Below are 16,593 nucleotides of genomic sequence, written 5' to 3'. Positions count from 1 at the left end.
GTCTTGGGGACTTGTGGAAGGCACATAGTGAGTCCAGCAGATAACAGAGCTGGGGTCAGATCTAGGGCACCCAACAAGTCTGCCAGGGGCTTTCTGGTTCTCTCCTGGCCTTGGAGGAACCAGCACACACCCTTCCTTGCACACCCATTACTCTCAGCTCCAGACCTCAGGGTCACCTAGTGCAATCTATGGCCAGAGGGGACCCAAAAGGCTGCAGGAGGCTTTTGTTCTAAAGTAATTTGGATTGGCTAGCAGCCTTTAAAGACTGGGAGATTTGGGATGCCGGGTGTGATGGTGGCATTTCTGACTCTTTTTAAAATGAAAGGTCAGGTACCACTGGGCGGCAGGATTTGCAGGGCTGCCCCTTCAGACAAGGCATGTGCTTTCTTGCTGGCCGCTAGCTAACTTCATCATTGTCATACCTGCCAGGACTGTTTGCAATTCCCTTCTGAGCAGGGGATAGCTTAGGGTGTGCTGGAGAGGGTTGGCTAACACATCTCAACATTTCCCCAAAAGCCAGCTGGGGGGCCGGACCCTGAACACCCTGCCCATCCACCTCCTTGCCACTGGACACCCTCAAACACTCAGAGAACTGGGTGTCACATTGAGCTGAATTAAACCTTGAAGAACACGTAAACTCGGAAGTGTTCTACCAGCATGAATACTAAATAAGGCTTATCTTCAGAAACATTTACCTGCTGTGAGCAGATATGTCTTCATGAAATATGAAATCCACCCAAATTTATTAAAACCGCCTGCGTCTAAGTGGGAACTCAAGCAGAGCAGCCCTCCTTTAGAGCCTCATTATTATTATGGCATTATTTATTTATATCCTACCCTAAGACAGACATGATGTAATCCAGTAATTAAGATTGTTATGATTGAATATTTATTAAGCACCTACAATAAGCCAGTCACTGATCCACATAAAATGAGTCTCTCTCCTCCAGAGCTGCCATCTTGCTGCCATGGGGAGCTCAGCGCTTCTCATAGGGGAGCAGGCGGGAGTTTAATGGATTTTGTCTTCCCTGAGCAAGCCTGAGAGAAATGATGCTGATCAGAAATTGGGCCCAGTTTAGTCTCGCAGTTCAATTGGAATGAAATGAAAACAATCCATCGCTGGCTTAGAAAAGAGATGGGTGTGCGTGCAGAGGAGCTGTCCACCCCAAACGAGGCATCTCAGAACCCAGCAGTAAGCAGGGCTGTGGCCTCCTCTGGGTGCCCCTGGGGCAATAGGTGTGGGCAACTTCCTCTGCATTTGTAACTCATCCCCAGGCCCAGACTGTTGTTCTTTTGTACTTGTAAAATCAGCCTCTGGTCTGACAGGTCAGGGCTTCCCAGGTGGCTCACTGGGTAAAGAATCTGACTGCAATGCAGGAGACGCTGGTTCAATCCCTGGGTCAGGAAGATCCCTTGGAGGAGAGCATGGCAACCCACTCCAGTATTCTTGACTGGAGAATTTCAAGGACAGAGGAGCCTGGCAGGCTATAGTCCATGGGGTCGCAAAGTGTTGGACACAACTAAAGCGACTGAGCGCTCACACACACGCACCGACAGGTCACAAGCCCCCTGAGGCTGGGTCTCTGTGACAGCATGGAGGCCACCAAGGGAAGCAAACTCAGCCTCAGGCCTCCTGGAAGTCAGTCCCCAGACAAGGTCCCACAGGGAGCTTCCTCCATCTGTGCAGTCCCACTGCTCCAGAACAGCCTATGAAAAGTCCGGGCTTCTCGTCTCCCTGGCTCCCCCTTTCCATCTTCTTCTGTCTTTCCCCACACTGGGCCGCTTCTCCCTAAAAGGACCTGCTGGGTTGTGAATTGGCCAAGATAGAGCTTGTAGGCTGGGCTCTTTGGCTTCTACCTGGACTCTGTGCCTGAGCATTATTTGCAGAGTGAAAGAGTAAATAAAGGAATAAAAGCACTAAGGGGTCAATGAATGAAACGCCACTGTAAATGTATACCTGGCATTGATACATGAACTTCTATGACCAAGGGCTTCCCTGGTGGCTCAGATGGTGAAGAATCTGCCTGCAATACAGGAGACCCGGGTTTGATCCCTGGGTCAGGAAGATCCTCTGGAGAAGGGAATGGATGCCCACACCATTGTTCTTGCCTGGAAAATTCCATGGACAGAGAAGCTTGGTGGGTTACAGTTCAAGGGGTTGCACAGAGTTGAACACAACTGAGTGACTAACAAACTCCACCATCACTGCCTGGAAAAATCTAGACTCAATTTAAAGTTCAAAGACTGCCAGAAAATGGGCTTACAGAGGCATTCGCTCACTCTTCCATGCCTGTGCCTCTATAGTTCTGGGTACTGGAGATGCTGAGATGCACACTTGGGCCTGACCCCCACCCAGGCTCAGCATTTTGCCCCTTGCTGGCAGGAAGTGGGAATTGCAAGCTGTATTTTCCCCATTACCAGGGAGGGTGTGTGTGTGTATGTGGTAAAGCCAGAGAATCTTTGCCCAGGCTCCCAGGCTGCTGGTCATGCGGTGCTCAGCTTCTACAGGAAAAGTTGCCTAAGGTGCAAGGAGGCAGAGAATGAGCTAAGGAGGCATCCATCAGAGGCTGGCTTGAATTTAGTGTTTGAAGGATGGTTTCAGTGATGAGAAAGCATTAAAATGGTCTGTGAGCAGTAGGTGGAAAGGGGAAATTATGTCACAAACTTAAAATGGTGAGGAATTCCAACAGCTGGTGTAATTAAAAGGTGTATTGGAAATTGAAAGGGCTAAGAAGCCATCAGCATTCTCCCTTTGGGATGAGGGCTCCTCCTTCTTGCCTTTCCTCCTGCCCTCACTTCCTCTTGTATTTCCTTCCTACCCAATAGAATTTATTTTTCTCATTAGAGACAATCTGACAATTTAGGAGTCGGGGAAAGAAAGAAGGAAAAAAAACCCACCCAGGGAGGTTGACTTGGGGGAGCTGTGCCTGTGTTGGGTAGGGGTATATGGGAGATTCCTAGACCTTTTACTCAATCTTGGTATGAACTGAAAGAAAACTGCACTTAAAAATAAAGTCTGTTAACAACAAAAGCCAAAACCACCTTCTACCCATAAGTCCCATGTACTATTTATTCATTCACTTTTTTTTTTTTTTCACATAGCTGTGATCACACCATCTGGACAATTTCTTAACTTTCTTTTGCCATTAAACTTTGTAACAAAAGCATTTATTTCCATGTTATGAATTCTTCTGAAATATTTTTTATTGAAGCATCGTTGGTTCACAATATTGTGTTAGATTCTGGTGTACAGCAAAGTGATTATGTTATACATATGAGTTCTTTCTCAGATTATATTTAATTTAGGTTATTGCAAGATTCTGAATATAGTTACCTGTGTTATATGGTAGGACATTGTTGCTTGTATATTATATTTTATAAATAGTAGTTTGTATCAGCTAATCCCAAACTCCTAATTTATCCTTCCTCCCCTTCTCCCTTTGGTAACCACAGTTTGTTTTCTATGTCTATGAGTCTGTTTCTGTTTTGAAAATAAGACCATTTGTATCATATTTTAGATTCCAACTACAAGTGGTATCATTTGATACTTGCCTTTGTTTGACTTACTTCACTTAACATGATAATCTCTAGGTCTGTCCATGTTGCTGAAATGGCATTATTTCATTCTTTTTTTATGGCTGAGTAGGATTCCATTGAATATATGTACCACATCTTCTTTATCCATTTATCTGTGGATGGACATTTAGGTTGCTTCCATTTCTTGGCTATTGTAAATAGTGCTGCCAATACAATTGGGGTGCATGTATCTTTTCAAATTAGAGTTTTTCCCCAGATGTATGCCCAGAAGGGGGATTGCTGGATCATATTGTAACTCTAATTTTTTAAGGAACATCCATACTGTTTTCCATAGTGGCTGCACCAATTTACATTCCCATCAATAGTGTCGGAGGGTTCCCTTTTCACCACATCCTCTCCAGCATTTATTGCTTGTGGACTTTTTAATGAGGGCCATTCTGACTTGTGTGTAAGGTGATACCTCACTGTAGTTTTAATTTGCATTTCTTTAATAATTAGTGATGTTGAGCATCTTTTCATGTGCATGTTTGCCATCTGTATGTCTTCTTTGGAAAAATGTGTATTTAAGTCTTCTGCCCTTTTTTTCAATTTGATTTTTTATTTGTTGGTTTATTTGTATTTGAGTTGTATGAGCTGTTTGTATATGTGTTCAGTCACATCATTTGTGAATATCTTCTCTCAGTCCATAGATTGTTTTTTCATCTTATTTATGGTTTCCTTTACTGTACAAAAGTTTATGTTTGATTAGGTCTCACTTGTTTATTTTTGCTTTTTATTTCTATTGCTTTGGGAGACTGACCTAAGAAAGCATTGCTATTATTTATGTCAGAGAATGTTGACCTAAGTTCTCTTCTAGGAGTTTTATAGTGTCCTGTCTTATATTTGAGTCTTTAAGCCATTTTGAGTTTATTTTTGTGTGTGCTGTATATGGTGTTCTGACTTCATTGATGTACATGTAGCTATCCAGCCTTCCCAAGCCACTTGGCGAAAATATTGTCTTTTCTCCATTTTTTATTTTTGCCTCCTCTGTTGAAGATTAATTGACCGTAGGTATGTGGGTTTATTTTTGGGCTTTCTATTCTGTTCCATTGATCCATATGCCTGTTTTTGTGTCAATAGCACATTGTTTTGATTACTATAGATTTGCAGTATTTTCTGAAATCTGGGAAGATTATGTCTCCGGCTTTGTTCATTTTCCTCCCAATTGCTTTGGCAATTCGGGATCTTTTGTGACTCCATATAGTTTTTAGAGTTATTTATTCCAGTTCTGTAAAAGATGTCATGGGTAGTTTGATAGGGACTACATAAAACCTATAGATTGCTTTGGGTTGTATGGCCATTTTGACAATGTAGTCCTTGCAATCCAAGATGAAATATTATTTTAAATGGCTTAATATTCCAAATTATGGAATTTCAATGTATTTGGCTCCTTAGGAAATGCTACAATGAAGATGATTATAGGTAAGATTTTTTTATTTGGATTTATTGTCTCAAGATGTATTTGCAGATGTGTGATTATTGGATTGAAGAGATTCACATTATCAAGCTCTGGACGCATACATCTTGCCAAATTGCTTTCCACTGCTACCAGTGATGAGTAAGCCTGCCTGTTTGACCACATCTTTGGCAACACTGGGTATTTCCTTTTTATGGCTCCTTCCTACTATGGGCTGTAAGAGACGACCTTGGTTATAAGTTAGACCAAGTGTACAGTGCTCTTGGGATGACACAATTACAGGACATATGGGGCAGGAGTTTTCAGCACGCACAGGGTGAGGCACAACCTTCCTATTACCCTCACTGGGACCAGAGGGAGAAAGCCCAGGTGAGCACAGGGCCTAAGCTACTCTTTAAGGCAGCCCAGTGATGCTATGAGACAGCACGGTATAATGCAGGGGGCTGTTCAGAGCTCTGCATGGGTTTGAATCCATTTTTTCTCTAAACTATTGGCTGTGTGCTTTTGGGCATGAAGTTACCTCCCACGTCTCTGCTTCCTTTAATATATATCTCCAGACTAGAAGGCTCCCAGGAACAGCTGCTTGGAGATATAAAAGGGATAACCTTCCCACAGGAGAACTTCAAGAAAGGCTAGTTCCTTTCTTCTTTCGGCTTCATTCCCAGATCCCCCAGGAGTCAGGTCACAGCTGGATGCAGGCCAGTGCAATGTCTCCACGGGAGCTGGAAAGGACAGCACCCACCCCTGTGGTGAGCCCTGCTTGCCACCCTGCAGCTCTGGCCATTGCTGCCCACGCTGGGCCTGGCATACCCCACACATGGGTGAGGCCAGGCCATTTAGTGTTCTGTGGGGTGCGTGTCTTGAGACCAGCCTTCCATCATTTTTCTTCCTTGTCTTTGGGATGAGGTCATGAGAGTCGAGCCTGGTAATTGCTCAGGAAAGTAAGGCTCCTTTTTAATCAGGTGCTAAAAGTGCTTTCAGCAGCCTTGTGCAGTGCTGCTGACGGGAGCAGCTTCCAGCCAATTTTTTGACACTTCAAAGAGCAGAGGTAAGACTGCTTCTGGGAAATTAACACCATCACACCTGCCCCCAGCCTTGATTTCCCTGGACCATTTGACACAGGTCAAATTCAGAGATGGGAAATAGCAATGTGTCGGCAACACAACTATTGCTGAATCCGCCGTTGAGCATTTAGGCAGATCACCTTCTCTGAGTGTTGCATTCAGTTTCTTCATCTGTAGAATGGGGTTACATCGGCTAAATCTTACCTTGTTGGGTTGTGAGGATCAAGGGAAGAGGGGAGAGAGGCATAGTGCTTATTGTGCTGTATACTTTTCATGTTTTGCTTCATTTGCTCTTTTCAAAAGCTCCATGAGGTGGGGAGCATCATTATCTGGAATGAAGATTCACCTGCTGACGGTTCAGTTCCCCTTCCCAGTGCCCATGCACTGTTTGCATGGACTTCCTCCTATCGTTGCAGGCAGCCAGGGATGCAGGAGGAAAGCTTGGCTTTGTAACCCACAACCAACATGCTTCTTAACTACCTTGTGCAGAAATTACTCCTGCTACAAACAGAGCTGTTTGCTTTCAGCCTCTACCTCCAGGCCCAAAGCACTGGGCAAGTCACAGATCTCCCCAACATTGGGGAGAACATGTGTTCAGAAAGAGGAAACTTTGCTGAGCAGGTCATTAAGCCTGCACGGCTGGGGTGGTACGGGGTGGAGGCTCTCTCTGCTACCTCCCTCCCCAACCTTTTGGTTCTGCTCCCGATAACACGGTAGGTCAAGCATGTGGCTAAATATAGCCGGCCTCCCAGCTGGGCTGTCATCGGGACTGTCAGCAGTGTGTCCAAAGTTTTCAGACTGGAACTTCTCAGTTAAACTTAGTTATAGGGGGCAGGGATTTTGTTTTCAGCAGTCCTATCGTCCTCCCCTTAAATTGTAGACCCAGGGACAGACCACATAGGGCCGACAAAAGGCAGGGGAAGTAGGATGGGGGTAGAGAGAGCCTGGACCTGCAGACCTGAGCATGACAGCAAGCTGAGTCCTCAAGATCAGAGTCTTGGGCTCCTATGCCCAGTAGCCTTGGGAACACGGCTGCCTCACAGGAGCTTTTGGGCCCGTCCTTAGGGCCAGGGTAAGTCACTGTCTCATCACCAGCAGTGGGGGCACTTGGGCAACCATTGAACCTCTGAGCCACGGTGGTCTCATGTGTAGGAAATGAGTCACGGTAACCTTATGCTCACTGTTATAGCAAATAAAGGAAAACAAGAAATTGCTCTCTGTTGAAGCTCCTCACACTGGTGGAACTAGACTCTGCCACACGATACAGGCTTTGCCATCTCTCCATCAGCCCTGCCATGTAGGTATCTGGTTCGGCCCAGACTCTGAGCATCTCTGTGTGCCGGGAGCTTGAAGCTCCAAAAAATGATGAGTTCAAGGACACATAGACAGGATGCAGCAGAGACAAGAAGATACACATCTGATATTCCATCCTCCCTTTTCACCCAGGGACATCATTTGTATTGTTCTCTGGTTTATTGGTCTGCAAATTCTTAAGGAGGAAGCCAACTGAGAACAGAGGGGCAGGGCTGAGGGAGGGAACTCAAAGGGTGCTCAGTCCTGATGGAGCAGGTTAGGGGGTCCAGGACTGCTGCACTGATCCATCTGAAAACCCTAGGGGCATCATTCTATGTCAGTGTCATCCCTGGATCTGTTCCATCCTTAGCCTGTGCAGCTGAATACAGTGGTCCCTGTAGGGTCACTTTCTTCCAAGGCTGTCTTGGCCCCTTGAAGATACAGGCTGCGTATGTTCAAACTTTTTCACCAGCCTTCTGAGCTCCACAGGCTCCCAGTTTAGGAGGAGGGATTGAAATCTGCTTAACTGAAGGGGTTTATTTTTATTAGTGTCTGTTTCCCTCTGTCCAGTGGCACAATGCACTATAGTTAGTTTGTCTGACTTTTAATCCTTCATTTATTCTAGAAGCATTTGTTTTGCAGATACCATGGGCCAGGCAATGGGATACAGCTGTGAACAAGATAGGATCTCTGCTTTCATGGAACTTACACTTGGGGCTTGTGGGTGGGGATTTCCAGATGAGAGTAGAGAACAGACAGGACCAGGCCATGTGGAGCCTTGATGGCCGGGGACATGGAGTTTGCATTTTATTCAGTGTTATAGAAAGCCAATTGTGGGTTTAGTCACAGGGCCAATAGGATCTGATAAACATTTGATGAAGCTTTCATAGCAGCATTGTTTACAATTGCTAAGATATGGAAGCAAGGTAAGTGTCCATCAACAGATGAATGGATAAAGAAGAAGTGACATATATATATGTATACACACACATACATACATACATACATACAATGGAATACTACTCAGCAATAAAAAATGAAATTTTGCCATTTGCAGCAACATGAATGGACTTGGAGGGTACTATGCTAAGTGAGATAAGTCAGACAGAAAAAGACAAACACTGTATGGTACCACTTATATGTAGGATCTAAAAAATACACTAAACTGGTGAATGTAACAAAAAAAGGAGACTCACAGGCATAAAGAATAGACTAGTGGTTACAGTGGTGAGAGGGAAGGGAGGCGGGGCAACATAGGGGTAGAGGATTAAAAAGTACAAACTGAGGTGTAAAATAAGCTATAAGGATGTATTATATAACATGGGGAATGCAGCCAGTATTTTATAGTAACTATAAATAGAGTATAACCTTTAAAAATTGTGAATTATTTTATTGTACACCTTTAACTTATGTAATATTATACATCAACTATACTTCAATGAAAAAATAAATACATTTAAAAAAGATTTCTCTGACTGCAGCATGGAAAATGGAATGTTGTAGGATGTGATGGGGGTAGGGCTTGTCGAAGGACATTGTAGGTGTTCAGAGGGGAGTGGGTGGCCTAGAAGGTCAGAGAAGAGAGGAGAGTGGGGAGGTTATTTGGGGTAGAATTTGGCTCTGGGCACTTGGATATGAGTGATGAGGAAGAGGAGACCCCAGCAGGACTCCCGGCATCAAGTGCTCACTCACACTGTCTGCTACAAATGGAGCAGCTTAAGTTTTAGGTAGCCAATATGTGGTGGGCTAGTTTCCACAGCTAACAGGTAGTGAGTGCATCTGTGTGACTGATTGCTATTTTTGGTTCATTTTAACAATCACAGCAATCTTACAAGACAGAGGTCCTGTGCTATGTTGTTCTTAGTCATTCAATTGTGTCCGACTCTGCGACCCCATGGATTATAGCCTGTCAGGCTCCTCTGTCCATGGGGATTCTCCAGGCAAGAATACTGGAGTGGGTTGCCATGGCCTCCTCCAGGGGATCTTCCCAACCCAGGGATTGAACCCAGGTCTCCCGCATTGCAGGTGGATTCTTTACTGTCTGAACCACCAGGGAAGCCCAAGAGAGGTGCTACTGTTGTCTAAATAATTTGCTCAACTCACTTGTCTGATTGCTCCAGCATCCTGATTCCTCCAGAAAATTAGCCTCAGCTATAGCTGTCATCTCTCCCTCAGGCCTCCAGCTCTGGGTACCAGAGGGAGCTTGGTTTTTGCCCACTGCTGAGGGATCTGGTCCACACTGGAGAATTTCATGTATATTTTCCCCTCTAGACATAGGGTTGCAATTATTCCCCTTATGAGTTTGCTAAAAGCTAAATAAACTGTCCCAACTCTCTGTCTCTGAAACAGATGAGATTTACCCTGGAGAGGATGTGGGACTGCACTGACCCTCCCAGGGGACCCAGCGCTCCTGCTGAGAGGCCCACTGAAAGACCTGAAGTCCCTGACCCCAGAGACCCCAGCAGCGAGCATCTTTGAGCCCATCTGGGAGTTTCTGCAGAACAAGAGAGCTCTCGTTCAAGTGGTCCCATCTAGATGCTCGTGTGCAGTGGCTGTTCCATGTGCCAGTGGGGAGGGCTCGTGAGGGCAGCCTACATTAGCCCATGGTCTCCCTGTCAGCATCACATGCTCACAGGAGAGGAGAGAGGTGTACAAGGTGAAGAGCATGGGCCTCGAAGCCCCCAGGCCCCTGTCCTTTATCTTACATTGAAACTTCACCCCAGTATATCTTTGCATGGATCATTGGGCAGTTCCCTGGTCATAAAGGCCTGCTCTTCTAAGTACAATGGGAGGTGTCTGCTCAGTCTTGGGATGAATTGCCCCATGTGTGAACTTGTGCACACATGCTAAGCACTGGTATGCGTGTGGAAGCATCACAGCTCTCCTGTGGACCACGAGAGACTCAGAATAAAGAGAGAGGCATTGGGGGCATTAGGTGCAGCTGGGGACCCGGGTACGGATCTGTACCTGGCATCTTGCACCTGTGAATGATGTACCATAGTCTCCACCTTCCAGAGGAAGAAAATGGGGCTCTGGCTCACAGTAGCCCTCTATGGCAGGGTCAGCTGTGCACCCCACACGCATGGCCTACCTCTTGATATGACCCCTTTGGCTCCCGCCTGGCCATCCATTGTGTTAATTGAGCGCTTGAACAGCATTTGAAGGCCAGGTTTGGTGCTTGAATATATTGCCACATTAATAACTTCAGAACATTTCAGGCAGCATTGAAATAGTAAATTAGGACACGACGGGCCATATATTCAAGGCAGAGAGCTGAAGTATCATTTTATTACATGTGCCATGGAATTAAAGGCTTAATTTTCTTTTAAAAGATGGTGATGCATCATTTCCTGCAGCCAGGTAAAAACAGTTAGCAGAAATGATTTATCTCTCCTTCCATTTAAAAATACGAAACCAGAATCCCAGGATCTAGCTCTCTGTTATTTATCTCTGCCTGGAGGGCACTTGAGACTTTGATCAGTCATTCTGACTTGAAGGACAGGCCAGGTCCTGGTTGTGGTCACGAGAGGGAGGTGAGGGCAGAGCAGTGGCTGTCTATGGATTAGGGAAGTGTGGCTTCTCACACAAGGCTCAGAAGACAGGTAGACTGTGTTCCTTTCCCAACTCTGGCTATAGGCTGGCTCTGGAGTCACTATTTACCTCTTGAAGGATAGTTTTCTCACCTACAAAACAGAATCACAGGTGAGTTTATGGTGGGGCTGCTGTAAGGTTTTCATGAGATTATAGGTGGAAAGAAAGTGGGCCTTTGGGGGCTCTTGCACAACTAAGTAACATTTGCAGAAGAAAATCTTAGCATGGCTCTTTATTTTCTGACAGTAAAAGCTATACTCATTGAGAGGCTTTCCGGGTGGCACTAATGGTAAAGAAGCTGCTTTTCAAGGCAGGAGACTTAAGGGATGTGGGTTCCAACCCTGGGCTGGGAAGATCCCCTGAAGGAAACGGCAACCCACTCCAGTATTCTTGCCTGGAGAATCCCATGGACAGAGGAGCCTGGTGGGCTACAGTTCACAGTGTGGCAAAGAGTCAGATACGACTGAAGTGACTCAGCACAGCACCCTGCATGTACTCATTGAGAGGAAATTTGGAAAATACAGAAAATAGCAAAGAAGAAAAGAAAGGAAATGGTATAATATGGCCTGGAGATGATCAGCGTTATTTTCCCTTTTTTTGGCATACTTTTAAAAACAAAATTCGATTCCTAAACATTTACAAATTAATAATCTGGTATTCTGTTTCTCTGGCTTGATATTCCCAACACCAGCTTCACCCTTAACAACTGTCCACAAGTTCTTTGCATGACTGCATACAATTCTTATTGTATGTAAAGCTGCACATGTTCTATACTGATCCTCTGTTAGACCTTTACATTCTTTCTTTGAAGAATAATTCCTGTGGTCACTGTAACAAGCTAGCGGTGACAGAGGGTTAATAGATATTTATTCTCTCACAGTTCTGGAGGACAGAAATCTGAGCTCAAGGTGCTGGCAGGGCTGAGCTGCTTCAAGTGCCTGTCCAGCCTCTGGCGGCTCCAGGTGTTTCTGGGCTTGTGGCCGCATCCCTCCAATCTCTGCTTCTGTCTTCACATGGCCTTCTCTTTTCTGTATGTCTGTCTGTCTCCTCTGAGTGCTTCTCAAAGGAGATTGTCAGAGACTTTGTCACCGGATTTAGGACTCCCCTGGATAATTAAGATGATCTCCTCATCTCTAGATTCTTAACTTCATTATATCTGCAGAGATTCTTCCCAACTAAAGTAACATTCACAAGTTCTGGGGTTAGGATATTGACATATCTTTTGGGGGGCCACCATTCAGTCCACAGCAGCCAGGGAACCAGGGCTTAAAGAAGTCCAGCTCTTGTCCCAGGGTCACAGGGCCCCCAGGTAGTGGAGCTGGGATTCTGTCCCAGGCATTTGGCCTAAATACATTTAATTCATCTGAACATCTTTTTATATACATGGGAGTCATATTTTAAACTTTTGGTTTTAATGACCTCTTTGTCTGATGACAATGGCTTTCTCCTGTCTGTATTTTCCAGGCCCAGTCACTGCTGAAGACAGGCCCCGCAGACCCCATCCTCCGACGTGTCCCTACCAGTCGGGTGGGAGAGAAGGGAGCCGACACCGCAGTGTGGCAGGTGTCGGCCCTCTGCCCGCAGGGTGTCCTGCTGTCTGAACCCAGTGTCCACTCCATCAGATGCTACAGGTTTCAACAGCACTGGTGGATCCAGGCAACCACCCTCAGCTTCTCGCCTTTCCTGAGAAGACCCTCAAGCAGGTCTGCCCTGCCCTCTCACTGGAGTCTGGGGCACACAACCTCCCACAGCACCCTTGACCTCCCCTGTGGCCAGAGCAGCTAAGAGGCTCAAGTGAGTTTCCTAAGGGTGATGTTGCCTTGTTGTCCTCGGCTTTGCAAATCTGATTAACAGAAAAGAACGGTTTGTGGGTTTCCTGGGAATGGATATGAAGTCAGAGAAGGCTCCTCTCAGGGGTCCTGAGTTGCCTCATCCCCATTTCCTGCTGTGGGCCTGAGTATTCGCCCTAGTAACCCCCCTCTTGGGGGCAAGATCCCTCTGGTGAGCCTCTGCGAGGACTGTCAGCACCCAGGAAGGGGAGGTCATGCCCCTTATTATTTCTTGGGTCTCCTGAGTCTTGGGCCCTCCCTGAGCCAGCCTGCTTCTGTATCTGGGGTCTGAGCCAACCGCTGTACTCATGCAAATTGGGGCTCAGGGCAAGAGGAGGGGAGCACCTCATACGTGAGGGGCCAAGGCCAGGTGGTTGACGATCAACCTACAGTCATTCTGAGACTCAGATAAAATTATACCCATTTTAGGGCTTCCCTAGTGGCTAAGACAGTAAAGAGTCCGCCTGCAATGCGGGAGACCTGGGTTCGATCCCTGGGTTGGGAAGATCCCCTGGAGGAGGGCATGGTAACCCACTCCAGTGTTCTTGCCTGGAGAATCCCCATGAATAGAGGAGCCTGGCGGGCTACAGTCCACGGGTTTGCAAACAGTTGGACACAACTGAGTGACTAAGCACAGCACAGACCCATTTTAAAGATGAGGAAACTGAAAGGAAAAAATGACTTGTCCAAGGTCACATCAGCAGTGGGGACCAGCTCCCCTTGCCTCCGTAGTGGAGGCAGTGAGTCCTTTTCCACAGACAATCCCTACCACATGCTGGTTCTGTTTCTACTTTAGTATAAGCTTAACCCTGAGAAGGTCATAGGCTGGCTTCTGCAGGAAAGACAGGGCTTGACAAGTGAATGACAAGGATACAGGTTTGGTTTCAGGCTTGGAATCTGAATGTTCTGACCATGAGCAGCTGGGCCAGAGCCCAGAGTCAGGGGAGGAGGGTAGAGGAGGCGTCTGTGGGCTGCAGGTACCTGAGCCCTGTAAGTCCCTCGTGGGTTGCATGAATGTCCCCATGACAGCATGGGGCTGTGCTGATTATTCCATGTGACCGGGTGCCCAGCTGGAGTGGATGGGGACTCTGAAGCTCTAACAGACTTTCTCAAGGGGAAAGGTTAAACAAAAGATGTCCAAAGTCCTGGGAAATGAGCCCAGGCTCTGTGGATGGAGATGGGAACATCACACATACTGTCTCATCTAACCACCCCAGCAGTTCAGCAAAGTAGGCTAGGCTATCCCCACATTACAGACTAGGAGATGAGGCTCAGAGAGGTTAAGTGACTTGTCCAGGATAACACAGCAAGAAGAAGATGCAGCTGAGATTCAATGCTTCCTGAAGCTTGTGGCTCAGAACATAAGCAGGTGAAAAATCTGGCCCCATTTGTCTTCCTGCGACAGCTACTCAGAAATTTACTCTTACAGGGAGAAGTGCTTAAAGATATGCAAGACTCAAGAGACATGATATGGTCCCAGATGTGACTGAGGTAGGCATCCTAGCTAGATCAGAAGCTGTTCCTATTGTAGAGGAAAGCCTTCTGCTAGCTTTTAAAACTCCTGGTGCTATGGAGCTGAGCATCTCTCAGGCCCAGGCCTGTGGGAGGGGCCGGGTAAGGCAGCCTGTGTGCTTTGACTTCCTCTGGACAACTCTGCCCAGCACCAATCACGCTGGGAATAGACCCTGGTCCCACTCAGCCACTAATCAGCAGAGTCCCTATCCACCCACATCCTTGGCACTACTGCCCAACTTCCTGCCCTCCATGAGACAGCCTGGGGCTGAAATATCACCCGGTTAAGTCCCTCCAACCTGGCCTTGCTGAGAGAGTGCTCTTTACAGCGAGAAGCGAGGGGAGCACGGAGGCTTACTCACCATGGCAGCATCCTCCTTGAGCGGCAGGAGCGTGGAGGACACAACCGCCCACAGACAGTCATGGGCTGCGTGCAGGGCGCCTGCCCCGGGCACTCACACTTCCTTTCTCGGAGCGGCAATGAGGCAGTGGGAAAGAATCCACTCCCACCCAGCTGGGCCTGCCCTTCGCCCGAGACACCAGATCTGACTTGGAAGCCAGCTGGACATTCCTGTTAGGCTGTTCAGAAATGGACCACGGCCCCACCGCTCAGAGAGGCCCGAGCGCTCCCGCCCCCTGCTTCCTCTGGAGCCTGGCCCTTCTCTGCAATGCCCCCATCCCAAGGGACTGGGTCTGTGACCTTGGTGAAGCCCTCGGCTGACCCGGCTCCAGCCCTCTGGCTCTGTTCGTTTATAAATAGGCCCATTTCTCATCCTGCTCCAGCCCAGAACTCCACACCCAAGAGGCAGATGCAACCTCGGGATTCCCTTTCCAGCCAAGGGCAGAGCAGGACCCGGCGAGCTCATGGGCCTGAAGGATGAGATCACAGATTTTCCTGCAAATAGCAACGCACAGTGGACAGTCAGAGGCTACTTTCCTGTGGCTGCCCAAACAAATGACCACATACAGAGTGGCTTAAGCAACAGACATTCATTGTCTCAGGGTTCTGGAGGCCAGAAGTCTGAAATCAAGGGGTCAGCAGGGTAGCTCTATCTGAAGGCTCTAGGGGAGGGTTCTTCCCTGTCTCTTCTAGCTTCTAGTGCCCCATTCATTCCTTGGTTTGTGGACACATCTCTTCAACCTGTGTGGTTGCATTGCCTCCTTCTCTCTGTCTCAAATGTCTATTTCTCTTATAAAGGACATTTGTCATTGGATTTAGGGGCTACCAAACTTTCTACTTAGCACAAAATCCTTAATTCCATCTGTAGGAACCATTTTTCTAAATAAGGCCACATTCATAGGTTTCAGGATTAAGACACAGACATATCTTTTAGGGACCAGCATTCAGTCACTACAGCTCATTGTCACAGATGAAATTTACTGAGATGGCTATCGACAGGTGGGTCAAACGAGGAAACCTGAGAAAAGGGACTTGTTACAGAAAGATGCAGACTTTTGGGGTGTCTTTGGCTCTGCTGTCCAGGGCTCCCCCATGGCCAGGCCAGGTAAATCCTGCTGCTTCTGAAGGAGACTTTAGTGATGGACTCTCCCCGGCAAAGCCGAGGGCTCAGGAACAGATTCGTGTTGTCTCCAGCTCGGCTGAGTGTGTGGGTCAGCACCCAGCTATTGGCTGGATTAGTGAATCGTCAATAGATCCGGTTGAGCTAAGACAGCTGGAGTAAGCAGACCACACATAGGCGCTGGTTATTTTGGCTTTTGTGGTGACGTGGCGTGATTTGTAGCTTGGCTCTCGGCCACTATGACACTCACAGAGCCTGGTCAGCTGTCACGGTTTCATGCTCTTTGCTGAGTGAAATGACATGAGTGTAATTTCATGGTGCATGAAAAGAACATGGACTCTGGAGTCCCACAGACCCCTTGGGTCTGGCCCTGCCATTGCTTACCACCCATGGGAACTTCTTAAGGTTTCCTCCTGGGTAAAATGAGGAGGGACAAACCCATCTGGAAACACTACTGTAATTACAAACCTAGACTCTATCTCAAGGGCCTGGCACATAGTAGGCATCCATTAAATGTTTTTTTGGATTTGGGGTTGGGAAGCGCACCACCCACTGTGTGCAGAGGCTGGGACCTTCCACTACCTCCTCGCTCCTCTCTCCCTGGCTCCTAGTCCTATGCTGTCTTGACCTTGTGTGCCCAGGCTTGGGCCATACCTTTGCTCCTCTGGGTCCCTGCAGCAGTTTCCCGAGCACCCTCGCTGCCCCAGGCTGCCCGCTCTAGGCCCACTTCACACAGCTGGTGATGCCAGGGAAGCTCTGTTTTTGTCACATTCCCAGCCACAATGTGTTGA

The 16,593-nt window shown here is 47.3% G+C and overlaps 1 protein-coding gene across 1 annotated transcript in view; it reads right to left on the bottom strand.

Annotated features, from left to right (window-relative positions):
- Positions 1–14,849, bottom strand: part of C7H10orf71 (chromosome 7 C10orf71 homolog) — a 51,099-nt gene extending 36,250 nt beyond the window's left edge. Inside the window, exon 1 of the mRNA XM_020916252.2 lies at positions 14,645–14,849. The gene's annotated coding sequence lies outside the window, so the exon portion shown is untranslated. The remainder of the gene's footprint in view (positions 1–14,644) is intronic.
- Between the last annotated feature and the right edge of the window lie 1,744 nt (positions 14,850–16,593).

Source organism: Odocoileus virginianus, chromosome 7 (genome assembly GCF_023699985.2).
Source record: "Odocoileus virginianus isolate 20LAN1187 ecotype Illinois chromosome 7, Ovbor_1.2, whole genome shotgun sequence".
NCBI classification, from domain to species: domain Eukaryota; kingdom Metazoa; phylum Chordata; class Mammalia; order Artiodactyla; family Cervidae; genus Odocoileus; species Odocoileus virginianus.
Note: the sequence above shows the minus strand (reverse complement) of the source record. Positions and strands in the feature narration are given on the sequence as shown.